This window comes from Nicotiana sylvestris, chromosome 8 (assembly GCF_000393655.2).
Source record: "Nicotiana sylvestris chromosome 8, ASM39365v2, whole genome shotgun sequence".
Taxonomy (NCBI): Eukaryota; Viridiplantae; Streptophyta; class Magnoliopsida; order Solanales; family Solanaceae; genus Nicotiana; species Nicotiana sylvestris.
In genome coordinates this window covers 149,383,362-149,393,111 of record NC_091064.1, presented here as the reverse complement: position 1 = coordinate 149,393,111, position 9,750 = coordinate 149,383,362, and the positions used below count along the sequence as shown (strand labels likewise).

General features: G+C 41.9%; 1 non-coding gene across 1 annotated transcript; it reads right to left on the bottom strand.

The window, feature by feature from the left end:
* Positions 1-394: 394 nt before the first annotated feature.
* TRNAF-GAA (transfer RNA phenylalanine (anticodon GAA)) lies at positions 395-467 on the bottom strand. The gene has a single exon. It is a non-coding gene; the product is annotated as a tRNA-Phe (tRNA).
* Positions 468-9,750: the final 9,283 nt, after the last annotated feature.

The window sequence follows — 9,750 nt, the reverse complement described above, 5'->3', positions numbered from 1 at the left end:
CTCAAAAAGGATCATCAATTAGCTCGTATGACTGAGATATTCTCTTATCAATTAGCGGTTGGTGTTGGTGAGCCTGAGGAGAGGTAGAAGGCGGTCTAAGAAATACTGGGGAGAGGTGATCAGACGGGATATAACGAGTTCGTAAATTTACTATAGTTCTTTTTTTCAAACAAATGTTTTCTTTATTTGCTTTTCAAAGATATATAAGAGTTACACAATAATAATATGTCCAAAATATAAGAGTTACTCAAATCTTTCTAAACTCAAAATTCTAAATTAAATAAGTGGAAAGAGGAAAAAAGCTAAACACTGATTTATTAGAATACACCTAGTCACCTAGTATATATGTTTGTTTTTCATTCTGCTTAAGTCGAGAAAAAGGAGTTGTTCCGAATGCGGTGAGCGTGGAAATAACACGCGACCTTCAGATCTTCAGTCTGACGCTCTCCCAACTGAGCTATCCCCGCAAGTGATAACACTTCAATTGTTTATGCTTAATGTATGCGTTTCACGATCTACATAATGGCTCTCTCCCTTTCAGATATCTATCAAATTATCTGCCTATGTAGGACTTGGAAGTTCGATCTTAGAAAAATTAACATGAATATATTAACAGTATTACCCTTATAATCTGATTTAGGTTTCATAATTGGCAGTCGTCATCCAATTTCTAAAATTTTGCATTAACACTTCGTTGTACGACTTGCATCGTATATGCACGGTTAGATCAAAGAGAAGTGCTCCCTTCAACGTCTGCCTTCACCTTTTCTTCTCAATCTTTCTCTTATTTTGTTTGGTGATGTATGTTGCATGACCTCTTATTTACTTTTGATAGTTTATATGAGTCCATCAACTGTATAGAGACCTGGTCCTATATCAGTTCCCTTAGTGCTAACTACTGAAACAGTATGTAAATAAGACACATGATTTTTACGTGGAAAAATCTCAACTCAAGGGGACAAAAATCACAACTTACACTGGTAAGATTTCAAGTAGATAATGTAAATACGCATAATGCTTTGTGTAGACTTGTGAAACCATATGTTGGGCTTAATTACTTGCAAGTTTTGCTAGTGACCATTTTATAGGGGAAAATTGATCGGAAATTTCCATTGGAATCCACGATGATTTAAACTCCCCATAAACCCTTACATTCGAGGACGAATGTTCCTAAGGGGGGGAGGGTGTTACAACCCATATCCACATGTGTTAGTTCATGCCATATATTAGTTAACATAAATCCAAGAAGGAATTATCTTTGAGATGATAAGAAGTCAATCATATTGGTCTTAAGTGATACAAGAGTGTATAAGGGTGATTAACCAGTATTAGAAGTTAAACGAATCAAGGATGTTGTAACTCGTATTTTCAGGTAATCTAGCGGTGCTTAATACACTCAAGAGGTCATTTATTAAGGTATTTTAATCATATAATATCCGTATCATAAGTCTTGAAGTCAAACGAGTTATGAAACAAAAGTCGACAAAAGTTGTCGCAACTTAGGTTCATAATTTTACTTAAACATTAGGTCAAATGTTTCTAATCTTTTCTCATAATTTACAAGGAATTACGGGGTGATCTACCAACCAAATTAAAGATATATGAGTCTAGTTTCTAACTCATTAAACCGTTTATCGATACGATCTCGGAGTAGAGAGATATTCACGTTTTTGCGAGACTGCGCCAAGCACCTCTCTATGGGGCCCACTAAGGCGGTTTAAGATATTTGGACCTATATAGGATGCCTCCAACCCGTTTTAAGTCATTTATTCTCACTATTTTCAGACCTTAGAACCCTAGGAACATCCTCTCAAGGTTCTCTCAAGATTCAAGACCCAAAAAAGGGCAAACAACACAAATCAAGTGTCGGGAATTCCGTGGCGCTAGTAAGTCTCTTGTTCTTCTTGTTGTTGCTCATTTTTGTGTCGTTCCAGCTCGTGTGGGAGGTTGTTTTAAAGGGTTTATGTTCTGTAAATACTCCCTCATGTTCTTAATATCAATACTAGGTGATTTCAAGCCTTCTAAAGTGATTCTAGTGCCGAAAAACACTAATTGATCGCTAGTTTCGCTTTTTTGTTGTTGTGGCAGCATTGGAGGGATATTTCATGGAAATTTAAGGTCAAATTGGAGTTGTTCTTTCTGTATAAAGGTAAGGAACCTCTTACTCTATATGTATTTAAGATTATCCAAGTTGCGGCTAAGCCATTGAAGCTAGAACTTGTGAGATATATATCGAAAGGCTTGGTAGTAATGTTATTGTTTTGTGGACTGTTTTGCGTTGTTGTTGGGCTGCGTATTTTACTACTATCTTGTGGAGTTTTGGAGGAGGAAGGGTGTGGAGAAACACCATATATATGTAGGGTTATGGGCTGATAGTTATTCGTAACATTTCCAGGTTGTTTGACACGACTACGGTGGTCGTCGTATGTATGGAGTGATTAGGCTGTGTGTGGACTATTTTGGGAGGCTCAATATGTTTATTATTGATGTTGTTTGGGCTGTTTGGTGACTGTTTTGAATGGTGTGAGGTCATATATATAGGGGAGGTGTTGTCCGTTTCATCGTAAAATAGGTTGTGGTCGATACATAATAGTTATGACGCTTAAATGATAACGATAGTATCGTTTCTCTTATTGTAGACTAAGGAGTTTTGACAATTGCATAGCTTGAGATTGGGGCAGTATATACAAGGTATGTGAGGCTATCCCTTTCCTTCTTTTGCACGACTCCGATTGTACATAATGTAATGAACGAGCTTCCAAGATACTCTACTCTTAGAAGCTAGCAGTACTTACATTGTTTTCCCTCTTATGGAACGATTGATGTTAATGTTGCTTCTCTTATTCTTATGTTATCAATGTTGTTGGTACTTCCTAATTCTTATAAGGTTCATAGTGAAGAGTTAGTCCTAATAACGTGTACAGAGGATACCGACCTTACGTCACTCCGAAAGGTTTAGAATGTGATTCCATGAGTCGAGCATGCATTATATATATGTATCTATTTTACTCTACCGAGCCACGCTATAGTTGGCCGGGTACGGCACCTATTGTGCAACCACTGATCAGTTGGGTTTTACCGAGCTCCACGTGGCCGGGTACGATTCTACCGAGCCTATTATGGCCGGGTACGATATGATGATGATGATGCCCACAGAGGCGAATGCTTTAAAGGTTTATGTATTTATACATATGTATCATGCATTTCATGTAAGTAGCCCTCAGAGGTACTAAGATGTTACAGGTTGTATATTCTCTATCCTTGCTTACATTACTGATCGTATTTATGGTTCCTTGCCTTACATACTCAGTACTTTATTCGTACTGACGTCCTTTTATTTGTGGACGCTGCATGTCGTGCTGCAGGTCCTGATAGACAGGCAGGTGCAGCTCCCCCACCACAGTAGACTGTCCAGTTCAGCGGTGATTGGCGAGATCCCTTCTCCGGACTTGCCTTGGTCTTGGTATGCAATTTTTGTTATAGACATTATGGGTATGTCGGGGCCCTGTTCCGGCTATGTTGCAACACTTATGTTCTTTTAGAGGCTCATAGATAGGTGTCGGCTCATGTATAGTTTGGTATGCCTTGTCGGCTAGTTTTTGTTGTATAGTCTTTCATAGTAGCGTGGTAGCTCATACCTTATATGTAGTTTCTTGATTGTCTGGTCATCCCCTGCTATGTATGTTCATGCCGTCATATTTTATTGCTGGTTGTCCATGATCTAGGTCTACCATTTATATTGATCTCGTCAGCCCTAAAAGATAATAATGAAGGTTAGATGAAATGTACGTTGGTGCTCGGCAAGTGTGGTCGGGTGCTAGTCATGGCCCTTCAGTTTGGGTCGTGACAAACTTGGTATCAGAGCAAGTCTGTCCTAGGGGTTGTCTATGAGCCGTGTCTAGTAGAGTCTTGATTATGGATGTGTAGCGCGCCACATTTATAATCAGGAGGCTACATGACATCTAGGGTTGTTACCTTCTTCCTGAATCTAGATCGTGCGTAGAGTTGAGTCGTAAGTGTTCGTCTCTAATATTCACCTTGTTTTTTTCCAGTGATGCCTTCGACTAGGAAGCAAACGATTAGTAGACGGCTTGATACAGCAGCGGGAGAGGGTACCGGTCAGGTGCCCCAAGTCAGAGAAGGACAAAGTGAGGCTCAGAGTGAGATGCCCTCTCATACCTCATCTACTCCATCTCCTCCAGAGGATATTAGAAGGCACCCAGCGCCTCCAGTTCCTCCGTCTGGCACTCCAGACCAGGATATGCGGAGTGCTTTGCAGTTATTGACTAGCTTGGTAGCTGCTCAGGCTCAGAGGCAGAATACAGGTGCTGCTGAGAAACCAGTTAGTACAAGAGTTCGTGATTTTATTAATTTAGACCCTCCAGTGTTTACCGGATCAGACCCCAAGGAGGACCCACAGACTTTTATTGACCAGGTTCATCGTACACTTCGGGTTATGCATGTTAGTGATACAGAGGCAGTAGAGTTGGCTTCTTATCGGCTACGGGATTTAGCGGTTCTCTGGTATGATAGTTGGGAGAGATCCAGGGGTCCGAACCCTCCTCCAGCTGTGTGGAAGGAATTTTCTGAGGCCTTTCTTCGTCACTACTTGCCAGTTGAGATACGACGAGCTAGAGCTGATAAGTTCTTGAACCTTAGACAAGGTAATATGAGTGTGCGAGAGTACAGTATGCAGTTTGATTCTTTGGCAAGGTATGCTCCCCATATGGTGGCCGAGATGAGTGATAGGGTGCATATGTTCGTGAATGGGTTGGGACCACATCTGATAAATGAGTGTACGACAGCCTCCTTGGTGGAGGGCATGGATATTTCCCGTATTCAAGCTTATGCCCAGACCCTAGAGGATCGTAAGCGCCAGCAGAGGGCAGTTAGGGAGCAGGATAGAGGCCAGCATAAGAGGGCGAGATTTGCAGGGTATTCTGATGACTTCAGAGGCCGCATCAGGCCACAGTTTTCGAGGAGTTCAGCGCCACCTGTAGCTAGTGCTCCTCCACAGTTTCAGAGGCCTCGATATGATCGATCCTATTCTGGTCCAGGTCAGAGTTCACGGGCATCTGGCTCGCAACATCACAGGGATACTAGTCAGATGAGACCCCCAACACCACATTGTGATCAGTGCGGCAAGGCCCACTTTGGACTGTGTCGTCGAGGTTCTGATGCATGCTATTCGTGCGGGCAGCCTGGCCATATGATGCGGGATTGTCCTAATAGAGGAGGTGATGGTATGGCTCAGCCGACTGGATCTGTGTCTGGTTCTTCCTCATCAGTTCGACCTCCAGCACGGGGTTTTCAGCAGTCGACAGGTCGTGGTAGGGGTAGAGGTGCAGTGCCGAGTTCGAGTGGTGCTCAAAATCGAACCTATGCTCTAGTAGGTCGACAGGATCTCGAGTCGTCTCCAGATGTTGTTACAGGTATTATATCTGTGTTTTCTTATGATGTATATGCGTTGATTGATCCGGGATCTACATTATCATATGTTACACCCTTTGTGGCTAATAAGTTTGGCATTGAACCTGAATTGATAAGTAAACCCCTCGCGGTATCTACTCCGATAGGAGATTCTGTGATTGCTAGAAGGGTATATAGAGGTTGCACTGTGATGATTTGTAGTCGTCAAACCTCGGCAAATTTATTTGAGTTAGAAATGGTTGATTTTGATGTGATAATGGGAATGGACTGGTTGGCCTCATGCTATGCAAATGTTGACTGTCGTACGAAGATGGTTAGGTTCCAATTTCCGGGTGAACCCGTCATTGAATGGAAAGGGAACATTGCTACACCGAAAGGTAGGTTTATTTCCTATCTTAAGGCAAGGAAAATGATCTCAAAAGGTTACATTTATCATCTCGTTCGCGTTAGGGATGCGGAGGCGAAACCGCCTACTTTACAATCAATCCCTGTGGTCAACGAATTCCCAGATGTTTTCCCAGATGAACTCCCAGGCCTTCCTCCTGAAAGGGAGATTGAGTTTAGCATTGATGTGTTGCCTGACACTCAACCGATCTCTATTCCTCCATACAGAATGGCCCCGACAGAGTTGCGAGAGTTGAAGGTGCAGTTGAAGGACTTGCTGGATAAGGGCTTTATTAGGCCTAGCACTTCACCTTGGGGTGCACCAGTCCTATTCGTGCGGAAGAAAGACGGGTCGTTACGGATGTGTATCGACTATCGACAGTTGAATAAGTCTACTATAAAGAACAAGTATCCACTTCCAAGAATTGATGACCTGTTTGACCAACTCCAGGGTGCCAAGTATTTCTCTAAGATTGATTTACGTTCAGGGTATCATCAGGTGAGGGTTAGGGAGAAGGATATTCCAAAGACGGCCTTCCGGACAAGATATGGGCACTTTGAGTTCTTGGTGATGTCGTTCGGGCTAACAAATGCCCCAGCAGCTTTTATGGATCTCATGAATACTATATTCAGGCCCTATCTTGATGTGTTCGTGATTGTATTCATTGATGACATTCTAGTGTATTCTCGTTCGGAGGCGGAACATGCGGGCCACTTGCGGATAGTATTACAGACGCTTCAGGATCGTAAGTTATATGCTAAGCTCTCCAAATGTGAATTCTGGCTGAACTCAGTAGCATTCCTTGGCCATGTGATATCTGATGAGGGTATTAGTGTCGACACTCAGAAGATCGATGCAGTAAAGAATTGGCCGAGACCTACAACACCATCAGAAGTCCGCAGCTTCCTAGGGCTAGCAGGATATTATAGGCGGTTTGTAGAAGGATTTTCCTCTATATCATCACCATTGACTAAGTTAACACAAAAAGCTACCAAATTCCAGTGGTCTGACACTTGTGAACGTAGTTTTCAGGAGCTGAAGAATCGATTGACATCTGCACCAGTGCTCACTCTTCCTGAAGGAACAGAAGGTTATGTGGTATATTGTGATGCCTCAGGTATAGGTTTGGGGTGCGTATTGATGCAGCGTGGGAATGTGATTGCTTATGCATCAAGACAATTGAAGAAGCATGAAAAGAATTATCCAACCCATGATTTGGAATTGGCTGCAGTAATATATGCTTTGAAGATATGGCGGCACTACTTATACGGCGTCCATGTTGACATCTACACAGATCACAAGAGTTTACAATACATCTTCAAGCAGAAAGAGTTGAATTTGAGGCAGCGTAGGTGGCTTGAATTATTGAAAGACTACGACGTCGAGATATTGTATCATCCCGGTAAAGCCAATGTTGTGGCAGACGCTCTCAGCCGTAAATCAATGGGAAGCTTAGTACATATTGAGGCAGGTAGATGGGGGTTGATTAAAGAGCTTCATCAGCTAGCCAATATGAGAATCAGATTGTTAGACTCTGATGACGGAGGTGTTACTGTACAGAATACATCAGAATCATCTTTGGTAGCCGAGGTAAAAGCACGACAATATGAAGATCCTATCTTAGTACGATTAAGAGAAAGCATTCAACAGTGTAAAAGTATGGCTTTTGGGATCGGAAAAGACGGGGCACTGAGATACCAGAGCCGATTGTGTGTGCCTAATGTGGCAGGGTTGCGAGAGAAGATTATGAATGAGATTCATCAATCCCGATATTCCATCCATCCCGGCTCGACAAAGATGTATCATGATGTCAAGGAGCAGTATTGGTGGGATAATATGAAGAAGTCTATTGCAGAATTTGTAGCCCAGTGTCCCAATTGTCAACAAGTAAAGATAGAACATCAGAAACCCGGTGGATTGCTTCAAAATATAGAGATTCCGACCTGGAAGTGGGAGGTGATTAATATGGACTTCATTATTGGATTACCTCGCTCTTATCATAAGTTTGACTCCATCTGGGTGATAATTGATCGACTTACAAAATGTGCCCATTTTCTGCCAGTGAAGACAACTTACACGGCTGAAGATTATGCAAAGTTGTATATCAAGGAGATTGTTAGGCTTCATGGTGTGCCCATATCTATTATATCAGACCGAGGAGCTCAATTTACGGCTAACTTTTGGAGGTCTTTCCAGAAGGGTTTAGGCACACAGGTAAATCTCAGCACTGCATTTCATCCGCAGACTGACGGACAGGCTGAACGTACCATTCAGACACTGGAAGATATGCTACGAGCATGTGTTCTAGATTTTAAGGGGAATTGGGATGATCATCTTCCACTCATAGAATTCGCCTATAACAATAGCTACCATTCCAGTATTAAAATGGCCCCATACGAGGCACTATACGGGAGGAGATGTAGATCACCAGTTGGATGGTTCGAAGTCGGTGAAACAGAATTATATGGGCCAGATTTGATTCACCAAGCTATTGAGAAGGTGAAAGTGATACAGGAGCGATTGAGGACGGCACAAAGCAGGCAAAAATCTTATTCTGATGTCCGACGTCGTGATCTAGAGTTTGAGGTTGGTGATTGGGTTTTCCTGAGGATCTCACCAATGAAGGGTATTATGCGTTTTGGGAAGAAAGGTAAGCTGAGTCCAAGGTATATCGGGCCGTATAAAATTCTTCGACGGATTGGACAGGTTGCTTATGAGTTAGAATTGCCATCCGAATTGGAATTTGTCCACCCGGTATTCCATGTATCTATGTTGAGAAAATGTATTGGAGACCCTTCTCGAGTCGTCCCTATCAAAGATGTACAAGTTACAGAGGACCTATCATATGAAGAAGTGCCAGTGGCGATATTAGATCGGCAAGTCCGCAAGCTGAGAACAAAAGATGTAGCTTCCGTCAAAGTATTGTGGAGGAACAAAAATATGGAAGAAATGACATGGGAAGCAGAAGAGGAGATGAAGTCTAAATACCCTTACTTATTCCAGAATGAAGATAACAAGGATGCTGGTGGAAGACAGGATACATTGGAAGGTGAAACGGCTCTATGAGGTAAGCAATAATTTGAGAATACTCCTCCTTAATACAAAATGGTGATATGTAGATAATGTAAATACGCATAATGCTTTGTGTAGCCTTGTGAAGCCATATGTTGGGCTTAATTACTTGCAAGTTTTGCTAGTGACCATTTTATAGGGGAAAATTGATCGGAAATTTCCATTGGAATCCACGATGATTTAAACTCCCCATAAACCCTTACATTCGAGGACGAATGTTCCTAAGGGGGGGAGGGTGTTACAACCCATATCCACATGTGTTAGTTCATGCCATATATTAGTTAACATAAATCCAAGAAGGAATTATCTTTGAGATGATAAGAAGTCAATCCTATTGGTCTTAAGTGATACAAGAGTGTATAAGGGTGATTAACCAGTATTAGAAGTTAAACGAATCAAGGATGTTGTAACTCGTATTTTCAGGTAATCTAGCGGTGCTTAATACACTCAAGAGGTCATTTATTAAGGTATTTTAATCATATAATATCCGTATCATAAGTCTTGAAGTCAAACGAGTTATGAAACAAAAGTCGACAAAAGTTGTCGCAACTTAGGTTCATAATTTTACTTAAACATTAGGTCAAATGTTTCTAATCTTTTCTCATAATTTACAAGGAATTACGGGGTGATCTACCAACCAAATTAAATATCTATGAGTCTAGTTTCCAACGCATTAAACCGTTCATCGATACGATCTCGGAGTAGAGAGATATTCACGTTTTCGCGAGACTGCGCCAAGCACCTCTCTATGGGGCCCACTAAGGCGGTTTAAGATATTTGGACCTATATAGGATGCCTCCAACCCGTTTTAAGTCATTTCTTCTCACTATTTTCAGACCTTAGAACCCTAGGAACATCCTCTC